The sequence below is a fragment of the Protopterus annectens genome, chromosome 14.part0, assembly GCF_019279795.1.
Source record: "Protopterus annectens isolate FY-2018-M chromosome 14.part0, PAN1.0, whole genome shotgun sequence".
Classification (NCBI taxonomy): Eukaryota; Metazoa; Chordata; order Ceratodontiformes; family Protopteridae; genus Protopterus; species Protopterus annectens.
In genome coordinates, this window is record NC_056748.1 from 397,865,680 (window position 1) to 397,879,770 (window position 14,091).

Sequence of the window (14,091 nt, forward strand, 5' to 3'; positions counted from 1 at the left end):
TTGGGAAAAAACATGTACCTGTGAATTACCACATAGGTGGTAGTACACTAAACAGCAAAAGTGTGATAAGGGACTTAGGGACACAGGTGGACAGTAGTCTCATCTTCGATAACCACATCGCCACAATAGTCAGAAAATCCTTCTATGTGGCACACCTCATCACTAAGGGCTTTTCATCCAGAAAAAAGGAGGTCATTGTCCCACTGTACTCATCCCTCATTAGACCCATTATAGAATACAATGCCCTGTTTGGTATGCACCTCTCATGACATCTGCAACAACTGGAAAGGCAGCAGAAATACCTCACTAAAAGAATCACAGGCCTAAAGCAGATGCCCTATGCTAACCGTCTAAAAAAACCTCCAGCTATACTCTGTCGCATATTGTCTAATTAGAGGTGATCTCTGCTTAACATACAAGGCCATGTCAAACCCAGAGCTGTTGGACATGCTACACTTAAAGAAATTCCAATCCCTCAGAGCCACACGCTCCAGGAATGTAAACCTTGTCATCACAATGAACAAAACATGCTGGAGGGATAGGTTCCTGACCCAGAGGCTCCCCAAACTCTGGAATAGACTGCCCATACATGTCAAACAGAGTGCCTCTTTGGCCCTCTTCAAAAGGAACATTGATGATTGGATGGGAGATAGGAAATTCACCCCTGGGATCACGTCAGTCGCCCTGCTAGACAGGGATCTAGGGAAGTAAATATTGTGGGAAGAAATAGCCAGGGAATTGTTATGGCTAGGCTTGTATAGGCCCTAGGGCCAATAGCCTAGTACCAGCATATGAACCTATTATTCACAGTCTCTAATTTTCAAAGTGCTCTTAAGGATAGAGTGCTATATGGCAGTATAAAAAAATGTTTTCTCTTTTTAGATAAAGAGATATACAAGTTTGCACTTTCTTTTCCAGAGTAAAATAGGGCTGGGGGATGTGGCAGAAGCATCTTAGTGTTAGATTTACATTTTTAAGCACATTTCATATGTTCATAGGTTGACAGGAAGTACGAGGCTAGCTGCCATTGCAGGCCATTTTAAGCCTAGCCAATTTCCCTTCAAAGGTGAGGATCAAACTCTGCACCTTGTGTCTGTGAGTTAAACACCTTAAACATAATGCCAACCCCCAAACCCTGAGGGCATTATTAAGACATACACCAAAGTTTTAAACAAGTCAGCCAGATCTCCTTTGATAGTGGGTATTGAAATGTTAAACAAATCTAATTTCTGAAAAGCATGTATTTGTTCTTCATGTTAAGCAGAATTTTACAGCCTACCAAACATTTCTGAAGAACACAGTATCCTGGTATAGAATCTTGATAGCAAATTTCTTAGGAACACTGGGACAAAGTTGTCTAGGATTACAAGTGTACAGTCACGTGTCAAGAATTAAGCACCAACACTACATTATGTTTACAAAGGCAGTAAATAAAGAGTGGTCCATGGATCAGTACTAATGGGACACCATTGACATCAAGATAGGGTTTATGCAAGGCATGCTTCCATTTCACTCTGCTCTGTCTGCTCCCTAGTAAGCTCTCTGGCCAGACTATACAACACAGAGCACAGCCAAAGTCAGATAAATTATTATTTATGAGAGTGCAGAGTACTTGGCTATGTCTACCTATATTACTCTCAAAGAGTTCCTTCCAAAGAAATTCTGATATCACAGAGAGGGCATATCCACCACCATATTCCTTCAAAATTCTGTGCTGAGAGTCAGAAATAAGGTGACTAGAAATTACGAACTTATGTGCATGTTTTCTGGAGCGTAGTTTTTAGCATCTTACGAGAGGGAGGTCAAGAAAGGCAGCAGATCGATAGCTGTTATACTTAACTGACAGGCCCTCTTTGTGTAGGAAACAGTAGCAGCCTCTTTGTAAATGTACGAGATGAAACCTTGTCTAATGCTTCAGATGATGAGCAGTGTGCCTAGTAAGGCCAGTGATTTAGCAGCAAGATGGATATATTCTGAAGGTAATCTAATTCATGCTGCAGTGAAGGACAGTTTGATCCTAGACAGTGGCTCTGTTTCACAACTTCATTTTGATGTAACTGAAATGTTCAGAGAGGGTCTGTATTACATAGTCAAAGTATGACAACTTCGAACGTGATAGGGTCGAAACCATAAGTTCGAAGTTGTCATACTTCGATTGGAAAAAAAGAAAAAGAACATACCTAAGGGTTTGACAAGTCTGATCAGTAAAGCTACGTAGCATATTTTTATGGATCTCATAAACAAGGACATAGGCAATCTCCAAACACTTAACCCCACCCAGTTCGGATTCATAAAGGGCAGATCATAGGAAAATAGGAAGTTACTAGGCTATTGGCTCTGAGGCCCTTAAAAGCCTAGCAAAGAGTTTAGCCCATGTTTAGACAAGTCACCTCCCAAAGCTCCTGTACAACGGGGACACAGGTGAACTCTCAGAGGTGTATTTTCTGTTTCCCATCCAGTTATCCAGGTTGCACTTAAAAAGGGATAATGAGGTACTATGCTTGACATGGAGAGTCTGTTCCACAGATGGGAGAGTCTCTGGGACACAAATCTGTCCTGCCAACAAGTCCTGTTGAAGTCACAGACCAGGTTGAGGTCACGCATGCGGGTTACTTGAGTGGAGCTTGACTTGCGGATATGCAGCAGTCTCATCAAGGCAGGGTCTGAGATTGCTTTGTATGCTAGACAGAGGCCACCTCTGAGGAGTCTGTATGAAATTCAGTAGAGGGACAGGGCTTTTAGCCTGTCTGTGTAGGGTAGATGTTTGAGGCCCTGGATTCTTCTATTGAGGAACCTCTGTGGTCTCTCCTGTTGCTGCATGTGCTTTGCGAGGTATATGCCAAAGGGACGTTGCACTCAATAATTAGCCTTATAAGGGAGGAACACAGGGATGTTATGACCTCCTTGTCCCTGGATGAGATACCCTTACTTATGAAGTGGGCTATGTAGAAAGCTTTCCGTACAACGGAAGCAACATGGTGGTCAAAAGTCATGTTGCTATCAACCTGGGTTCCCAAATCCCTCACAGCTGATTGCATGCTTAGGACATTGTTGTTAATGTGATGATATGTGCAGATGTCGCTCTCCCCAAAGGGGATGATGATGCATTTTTTGGCATTCAGCTTGAGGCCAAGTTTCTGGCACCAGTCATTTGTTTGGGTGAGACCCTCTTGGAGGACGTCCACATCACTTGGGGAATTGTTGATTGTTCCTAGCTTGCAGTCATCTGCAAACTTGGTCAGCCATAGCCCACTGGTTTTGGCCTGCATCTCAGAGAAATATATCCTGAATAACAGAGGCCCCAAGACTGACCTGTGGGGTATGCCACTCTTTACGGGTCAACTGCTTGAGGTGGCTTCCCCTATTTTAATTAGGTGGATTCTATCAGTCAGCCAGTTTGTTACCCATCTGGTAACATATAGATTGATGCCTAGTTGAGAGAGTTTATCTATTATGCCCAACTGGGGAATAGTGTCGAAGGGCTTTGGCCAGGTTAAGGTGGTGTGCACCGTCTTCCCCTTGTCCATGGCTTTGGTGACTGTCTCAAAGAAGTCGACCAGATTTAACAGACATGACCCCCCCCCCCTTGACAAAGCCAAACTGTGTGTGGTCGAGTGTTTGAAGGTTGCCAATATCCCTGTTAATGATGTCCATGATAATCTGATCCATGGCCTTGCAGATCAAGCTAGTTAGGCTGATGGGTCTATAATTTCCAGGATCGGTGGACGCTCCGCCTTTGAGTAAAGAGATGACAGCTAGCCACCACTCGGTTGGGACAAAGCCAGTATTCAGGCTTTGGTTGAATAGGGTGACTAATGGTGCTGCATGTTCATGCCTGAGTTCATGTAGGATGCAGCCTGGGATGTTATCTGGTCCTATGGCTGCTGTATTTTTTGCCTTTGAGAGGGCAGTGATGACCTGTTCCCTAGATGACTTCTTTGAGACTGTCACCAAGGCCCTGGATGAGGGAAAGTCAGTGCATACAGCGTACCTTGACTTGGCCAAGGCCTTTGACACAATCCCCCACTCGGGCATCATCAAAAAGCTAACACAACTAGGCGTAAATCCCTATCTTATCAGGTGGTTGTCCAACTGGCTCACTGACAGGACCCTCAAAGTCAAAATAGGTACCTCCACCTCTGATAGCAGACCTGTCTCTAGTGTCATTCCTCAGGGATTTGTCCTGGGACCCCTACTGTTTGGCATCTACTTCTGATAGATCCAGGCAAAGACAAAAGGCCAGTGGCTGACCAAGTTTGCAGATGACTGTAAGTTGGGTGCTGTCATTGACTCCCCAAATAATGTTAACATTCTGCAAGAGGGTCTCACAGCAACTAATGACTAGTGCCAAAGTCATGGACTCAAGCTAAATGCAAAAAATGTATCATCATACCATTTGACAAAAACATGGTCTCTGCTGATTACAACATTAATGGCAACCCCCTAAGCACACAGCCTGTGGTGAGAGACCTGGGCAGTCAGGTTGATAGCAACCTCACATTCGACCATGATGTAGCGGCAGTAATCAGAAAAGCTTTTTACTTGGTTCATCTCATAAGTAAAGGGATTGCATCCAGAAATAAAGGAGGATATTACCTCTCTATACTCCTCCCTCATTAGACCAATAATTGAATATAATGCCCCATTTGGTATGGCTCATAGGTTCATAGGTTCATAGATTACCTCTCTAAACATCTGCACCAGCTGGAAATGTCACTGAAATATCTCACAAAGACAATCCATGGCTTCCAACACCTGCCCTATGCAGTCAGGCTCAAATCACTATCACTCTAGTCAGTATTGTACAGATTGCTCAGGGGTGATCTGTGTCTCATCAAAAAGGCAATCTCGAACTCTGCCCTACTAGAGATGCTCCATATCCATAAGTCTAATTCCTCATGCATTACCCACTCGAAAGGCCTGAATCTAATATGCAACATCAACAAAACCTGGTGGAGAGACAGGTTTGTCTTCCAGAGGCTGCCCTGTCTCTGGAATAGACTTTCCATACATGTCAAACACAGCACCTCACTGACCCTCTTCAAACGCAACCTTGATGAGTGGATGGGAAACCACAAATTTGTCCCAAGGGTTCCACCTGTGTCCCTCATTGACAGAGGTGACAGGTGCTGACTGAGGTTTCTTTTTGGGGATAAATTCTTGGCTAGGCTTGCAAAGGCCACAGGGTCGTTAACCTAGTAACCTCCTATGATCCTATGAAGATGGGTAAGCAGTAAGCAGGCTGTAGTTTGGATCGACTCCACTTATGCTGCAAAGATCTGAGTCCTGTGGCAGGATCTGCAGTTTTCCTCAGTATGTGAACTTTACAAATTTTGTTACAGGAAAACACAATCATATCACTACACCATCTCATGGAAAGGGAACTGATGCTGGTGTCTGTCTATCTATCTATCTATCTATCTATCTATCTATCTATCTATCTATCTATCTATCTATCTATCTAATCTATTGTCTAGTGTTTGTTGTGGAAGTTTGCACTTCTTTTGCATTAAATTATAATTCAATGGTGTTCCCTGTACCTATTTATTTATTATTTGCTAGGGTAGGGCGCTGATAATAGAGCCAGGTTTCAAGCCGCACTTGGGTTGTACAGATATACCAAGTAGTCAAGATGCATAACTTAGAAGACAGACGATACACATCATGCATAGTTATGCTCTTTTGCAAACACAATGTGTAAACAGTAACGTATGTGTTTTTAATACAAAGGCATAATAAGTATAAAACAATGTAAAAAATATATAAAGGAATAAAATAAATGAATTAAGATATTTATATCAGAGGAACGGTAATAGCTAAGTGATGACATGTACACATATACAGGTTATAGCCAGAAGTAAGTAGAGAGACGCATTTGACAAGAATATAGCTGTATGGGACATTTGGAGGAGTTAAGTTATATAGGCTGTATTAGGAAATTTGCAATGGCTCTGTTTGATTAGCTGTGCTTTATTTTGAGGTCTGAATATGAGGAAAGTGGGGATATCCTTTAAGTTGAGAGGAGCTCATTTATTTATGTACGTATGTATATACTGCATGTATGTATGCATTGGCATTTGTTTACCGGGAAAGTCCACTGGGCCAAGCAGAGCCCATTTTCAGTGGAGGCCTGGGGAGAAGTGCTCCACAAAAAACACATTTGGAATATAAAAAAGACATTTAGAATATACAAACCTCAAAGGGAAAAAATGAATACTAAGTAGCACATTTAGAATATTTAAAGCACACTCGATAAATACAATATAGTACAAGTACAGTTGACATGGTAGTATAGGAAAATATCAAATGCTTAGCAAGCATATTATAGCTGAGGATCTAAGCCTGAAATACATTAAGAGACTATTAGAAGTGTTACAGGAGTTAGAGTATATAAGAGGAAAAGTGGGGAAGATATAAGAAGGCATGGGTAATTAACTGATAGTGATTACAGTAATGGTGAAATGGTGAGAGTGATAAGTTGCTAACAGTAAAGCGAGAGAGTGTGTAGTCAGGTTGTATATTTCAGATGGACAGGGAGTAGAATCTGAATTAAAGTAGGAGATTATGGGAATAATAGGAGGGCACTAAGAACTAGATTATGGAAAGACGAGGCTTAGTGCAATTACAGATCCAGTTAGAGTGGAGGTGAGTATGCAGAGCTGTTTTGAAGGAAACAGTACACTGTGTGTTGCAAAAAGCTGTAGGAAGGCTGCTCCAGGTTTTAACTATTACCCAGGAGTATAGTAGTTGACCAGCAGGCAGTTTAGGTTTCTGAATTTGGAGGAGATGTTGGTTTTCTGATCTTAGGGACCTGTTGGAATTACAGTGGGAAAATAAGGAATTTATGGCAGGGCAATCCTAAGGTTTTGTAAGTATTTTTTGTGTGGTAGTTAGTTGGAGATAGGTCAGATAGTGGGGGAATTCAAGCCAGTTTAGTGCTTTTAGGGGTGTGCAGTGGTGGGTGGAATGGTGGGTGTTTGAGCTCATATCAAAGTTTGAGGGCCAGCATAAAGTAACTGTAACAGGTGCAGTTAGTGCTACCTAAGAACAAGCACTCCAAGAAAGCCCATCCCCAAGGTGCTGGGATCCATGTTGAGTTGCTACTTTATAGCAATAAATGTCTGACTTTGTATAGTTTTGTTGTGCTTTATATACATTTAGTGGTGAATATTAGCATTGTAGGTGCTAACTGGCACTGAAATTGCAAAGAAGGCAGCCTGTCTGTAGCCAAACACAATAAATGAACTACTGCTGAAACATTTTACATTTTAAGAAGTGCAAAACGATTTTTTTAACACTGCTTATGTAAAATATGACAGAAAGGAGGCCCTACTGCAGGTTTAATCATTGCTTATGTAAAATATGACAGAAAGGAGGTCCTACTGCAGGGTTTAATCATTGCTTATGCAAAATATGACAGAAAGGAGGCCCTACTGCAGGGTTTAATCCTAGTAGATTTTGCTCCTCATGCTTGTATGACCAAAAGCTGGCATATTAGAGCCAGGATATGAAATGCAAGAAAATTATGTTGTGGAACCAGCTAGCTAAGGCAAAACAAGTACCAAACTAATAAGTCCACAAGGGAACACCTACGAGTAACAACACTATCTCAGGCTAATATATTCTAAGGTAGTAGTAGTTCAGGATGGGGCATCACCTGAGCCTCCATGCAGAAATGCAGCTCTGACAAAGCAAAACTTAACATTAGTCTAGATAGAGAGGTCTAGGAGTGTACAGAGATGTAAGGCCTGATGGGACAGCTCATATCCAATGGTAAAGTTCCGGAATTTGGATATTTTATTTGAATGGAAACCATCACCATAGTAGTTTTTGGACTTTTTTATTTTTTAGGAGCAATTTGTCTGATGATCATAAGGACCTGGGTTCGTACTAGGTTCAACTAAGTTGGAGAGAGCAGGGCAGTAATGAGGTTTGTGGAAGATATTATGTGCAATGGTGAGTTCATTGAGAGTTATAATGTTTGGAAGTTCAAGCCAGTTGAGATGGCGGAGTGCAGTACAGTGGTGGAATTTGTAGGGCTGGTAACGGCAAACTTGGCTATTTTGTTATAGCAGCTCTCAAGGTTGTTTAAATTGGCCTTACCCAGGTTGGTGAAGATTTGTGAGCAATAAATGAGGGTGGAAAGCAGGTGGCATCTGGCTGTAGAGAGTCTGGCATAGTTAGTTAAGAAAGGTTTGGCTCTATAGTGTGAGCCAAGTTTAATATATACTTTTTTAATTGTGATTGCTATATGTTTGTCGAATTTTAGGCATTCATTTATTGTTACACCAAGGAGTTTAGCTTAACTAATTGGTTTGATTCTTGTACCATTGGAGGAGTAGATTTAATACCTTTATGGTGCTCTCAAGTAACCAGTAAATGTAAATTATTGATGATTTACCTCTTCTTTATTATATCCCATTAAATCCACATTCTATATAAAGTGACTGTGAGCAGGTTAATGAAAAGTTTTATGACTTGAGATCTGGACACACACTGCAGTGTTGTTGTTTGTCTTTCGGCTTTTCCCGGTTAGGGGTCGCCACAGCGGAACTCTGGTCCGCTAATGATTGGCAGTTGTTTTTTTTTATGGTGACGAGTTGCCAGCCTGACACCCAACCTTCAACAAAGGCATGCCCATTCAACGCATGTCTTTCGAACGCCCACTCGACCGTGGGGAGGACATGCAGACTCCACACAGAAGGCACTCCCAACCCAAGCCGAGAATCGAACGGGAGATCCTCTTGCTGTGAGGCAACAATGCTACCTCTGCACCACCGTGAAAGTCTTTGTATACCAGTAAAATATTGTGTTCTAACATATGGCTAAGCAAATCAAGTGATTACCAATTACCTCCTTATGCTTATCAGATATGAATTCTCCAAAAGAATTAGCTTAGCTAATAAAATAATTGTAAGGGAATAGGTTTTCTAACCACCAAAGTTGTGAGAGGTTCCTTGATTTGAGATGTTTTTGTTTTTCTCTCAACCACAGAAAATGCACACATTTATAGTGTTAGATTTCTTTTATCAGGCTTCACAGATTTTTTTTTCTCAGGCTTTAATTAAATGTTTGAAAATATTTAATTAAAACAGAATTATCTTTTTTCCCAGGAAAAATGTTTTTTTATGCATGTGTCACATGTTTAGTGCCACCACCAGGTATCAGCCATTTTCAAATCTCCTCTGAATTGTTTTTAATTTATTTTATTTATTTATTTACATTTGTTAACCGGGTAGTGTCTGACTGGGTTGGAAACCCATTTTCAGCGGAGACCCAGAGAGAAAAGCTCCACAAAAATACACATTAGTTAAGATACAAGCAGTAAAACATAGTATAAGTAGTACATTGCTAACAATATGTAACAACTATAACAAAATATAATAAAATGCATGTTTCAGGCATATAGGAATACAGGTAATGGCTTTTTTATACAAAATCAGTGAGGTACATAAGCCATGTAGCTTTACAAAGGTGAGTCACATCTGAAAGAACACAAATAATAATGATAAGACAGATAGTAGGCCACCCTGTGTGGGATAAGCACTATTTGGACTATCATGTGATGAGATGAATGGGAAGAATAGGAAGAGAAATTAGTCAGGAGCAATACAGGGACAGTATACAGCTAATTGTTTGTCTAAAAGTAGCCAGCTGTTAGGCATTTTGTACAAGAATGTAAAAAAAAAGTGGGGGCTTGCTTTAAATTGGAATTGAGAAACCCAACAAAGTAAGGTAGGAGCTCACTCTGCAGACAGAAAATTAATGTTACAGTGATGTTCTAACACATGGCATTAAAGGTTGACTGCAATGGGAAAAAGGTTAAAAAAGGGTCAAGCAAAAGAGGCTTTTGGTAAACAAATATGTGTTAATGGGCCAGAAGGAAAATAATAGACTGCAAGTGGCTGGAGATGACCCTGATTAACACAGCTTAGCAAGAATGCAGAAAAGTGAGAACAGGGAAAATCAGGTAGTTAAACACTTAAAATGAAGACTGACTTTAGAGATTAGATTAAGTTAGCAAGACTTAAAGATATGTAAGAGGTGTTATCATACATAAGCTAATTAAATTACACAATGTGAATTAAACATTTCTGACACATAATTTGAGATTTTTTATTTGAATGTATAATAGGATCTAACAGTTCTATCGGAGTATGGTGATGTTCTTTAACAGTAACAAACTCTTATTAAAGGTGATCCAGTTTCTGGAAATATGAATATGAAAATGATCTCATTTAAGAATCAAACCCTGTACTTTATGTTTACCTTAACCATTATGTCAACCCCCAACTCATATTTCTTTTTTTCCTCTGGGTAAGTTTTGGAATATATATATATATATATATATATATATATATATATATATATATATATATATATATATATATACACATCTCTCTCTCTCTCTCTATATATATATATATATATATATATATATATATATCACTATATATTCGATATATATATATATATATATATATATATATATATATATACTGACATCTCTCTCTCTTTCTCTCTCTCTCTCTCTGCCTCTCTCTCTCTATATATATAAATATATACTTGTAATTAAGTCTACTGAAATAAAATAAAGATCATATCATTAATCATATGGTGATATTACTAATCATATGGTGAAGTTAGAGGAAAAAAAAATATGGGTTGGGGGTTGACATAATGGTAAAGATGTTTAACTTACAAACATGAAGTACAGGGTTTGATTCTTAAATGGGATAATTGGCAAGGCCTAAAATGGCCAACAAGGGCAGTTAGCCTAGTACTGACCGATGAGCTATGAACCTATGTTTGGAGAAAATGCTTGATTGAGAGTATTTGCTGAAAAATAACCAGCCCTATTCGATAACCATTTGAAATGTGGGGACCTGCTACAGTGAGTCCCAAAATATGGAAACTGAATGGGAGAAAGTACACACTTATATATACTAAGTCTGAGATGCCATTTCTCAAAATATTCCCTTTTCTCTGAGGTATGGCAATCTTGGAGTTGGTATATGTAAGTTTGGGGAGGGTGTAACCCCCCCCCACAAAAAGAAGTTTAAAGGAGAAGAACAATTTTTGAAATTAGCTCTTATCCTGTGTTTTCAGTCTTTTTTTTTCGGCATTTCAAGTGTCAGCTTTTCAATGGGGAGCCTTATTATTCAGATGTCGGATTGCTGAAATCCAAGTTAAACAGGCACATGGATCACAGATACAATAACTATTGGTGGTAAATGACATGTGCATGGTTTGTTTGTGCTTACATTCCTAAATGCCATGTAATGCGCATTGAATCAGTCAGTCAGTCAGACAGCTACTTGTTTAAATAATGCAATATAACATACAACTTAGGGTCATAAAAACTCCTCTGAGAAACAAAAGAGACCTATTTGCCATTGTTTAGTTCAACACTGGTGGTGAGCTTTGCTTTATTTATTTCATTTTACATTTATTAAATGGGTTGGAAGGCTGGTCTGGGGTCCTTTTCAGAGATGATAAAGTCCAAATATGGTAAATGCAAAACAGGAAAATAATTAATCAACAGCTGAAACAGAAGAAGTTGCATGACAGATTGAAGTTGGCAATAGGAATAAAGACATATATTATTTCTGGGTAATCTAGAAATATTCATGAGTAGAACAATCCAATCCATACTTGAGTGGCAATCCAGTGCAGTGTAGTAAAACAAAATATCCTGGGTTTTGATGTGCAGAGGTATAGGAAAGTAATGAAACATTTAACAAGATAAACATGCATGATTGAGGTAACAAATTATTATATTAAACTGCATTGTACGTTGAATTAAGAGCTTGCAGCTAAAATGTGAATTGTATTGTGAAGTTTAGCAGTAGAAACCTATCTTGTCAACTACAGGCTCCCAATAAATGTTGATAAACAAAAGGTATATATTTCAATAACTCATTACAAGTGCATTTACCTCTTTTTTCTCTCCATAAATGGTACACAAAGCAAAGTTGTGGAGGATACCAAATTATTATGAATGACAATAGACCAAACACTGAAGTATAATCCTCACATTCAAAATGTGGCTCTATACTGTCAAACATTATGTTACTAAACTGCTCCAAACTTCAATATCCCCTTACTCTCTAGTCCAGTTGAATACTTCTTCAGTCCTTACTAACCTGCATGCTATACTTGGTCACTTGAAATGTGACCTTACACTTATAGTTGCCATGTCTGAATGTTTATATAAATTATATGGTCAAATGGAGTATACTGCCTTTGGGTAACTTTACTGCAACTTTTCTGTGTATATATTTCTTTGCCACAATGTGTATGTCAAGTTTATTGAAACTGGGTAGTGACTTGCTTTCTTTAGTGCTAGTGGATAGATTTATTTTATTTTTTTCATCTGTTAGTGATGTCAACCTATTATGCACAAGCCCCTTTTCAGGGGTGACCCAAGGGCACTGTCTGGCTCAGCAACAGCTTAGAGTCATACATTAATTAATGGAGACTGAAGAGGGACTCAAACCTTGGACCTCAAGGTGAAGTGCTTTACTTAGCTCATCCACTGCATCAAACTGCCAGATTGTTCTGAAATTTGGGTAGACATTGTGTGAAATATGTGTTCTTCATTTTAGTATTATTAATATTTAATAAGCAATGTAACCTATCCTAGTCTTTGTACCACATGCCAATGTGCTCCAGACATAGATTTTCAAAAATGACCTACTCTTTGCAATGCCCTGAAGACAAGAGACAGTTTATTTATCACGAGTCTGTATATCATAAAATATGTAAATTTGTCAAGTTTACCTGCATAGGTTTTATTTTCTAAATTGAAAGCTGCGGTGGTGGTGCTGCAGTAGCCTTGTCACCTCACAGTTAGACGTTGCACATTCGATTCTCAGTTAGAGCGTCTTCTGTGTGTCAACATGCGTGAATGGGCGTTCCTTCGTTGAAGGTTGTACGTTAGGCCCGGCAAGCCAGCACGTAAAAATCTACTGCCAATCATTAGCGGATCGGAGTTCTGCTGTGGCGACCCATAACTGGGAAAAGCTGAAAGAAGACAAGATTGTGTTCTTCAACAAGAATGGCTGGACCTTTTCTGAAAGAGTTATGTGTTTAGTTTTTAAACTATGTGTGGCAACATTATATTCAGTGACAGTAAAGGTTTAATGAGGCATGAGGTAGAACTTTATCTCCTTGTTTTGACTAGACATGCCTTCAAATGTCATATGACCCACTCTATAAATTTTTAAGTCACTATGACAACATTTTAAAAAAGCTGAGTTTGTTATTGACTGCTGTTTTTAATATTCTAATCTGGCAGTCTATATTTAGAGGTTGTCCACTTTACTTGCTGTTAAAATCAACATCTTATTTTTCAAATCTGACTATGATGTATTTCTTGATATTTAAAGATAAGCCACTGTTTTTACACCAAGTATATTTTCATGTATCCCATGTACTATTCTAGCTATATAGAAGATGAAATTGTATTTCCAGATGTGCTGTCACCTGCATATTTAATGATTCAAAGTTATATTTCTTCCTTTAAGTCAGGAAAAATGTCCAAATATTGAAGGGTCCAGCACAGAGCCATATGGAACACTGCTGATTACTTTCACAGAGTCTGATGGAAAGCCTTCCACGAGTACTTGTTGTATTCTGTTAGTTAATTGTTTGAACCACTGAGTATGTCTCTTTACATATAGTATGTTGATTGATCATGTTTACCTCTTTATAGAACTATATCAAATCAGAAGTGGCTGTAAGCACAGTAAATTCTTTGTCCAGTGTCACTGTAAACCCCTCAGAAAAGACAGTGTTTAATAGACACAGACCACTTATAATACATGCAGACTGCTGAAAGTCAAGAAGAAGTAGTAGATTTCTACTGTTCTCTGCGTTACTTCCATTACTGCCTCTGGTCCTGCTTAAAACTTCAAGCACTGCTGTGTGTATTTATTTTGTGAACAACAACTTGTATAATCAGTCAGAGGATAGTTGTATTACTTTTAACTTTTACATTTTTGAGTAGGTATGGGACTTCATGTTCAGCTACTGACATTGGCAGAGAATTGATTTATACACATATATATGTGTGGATATATATATATA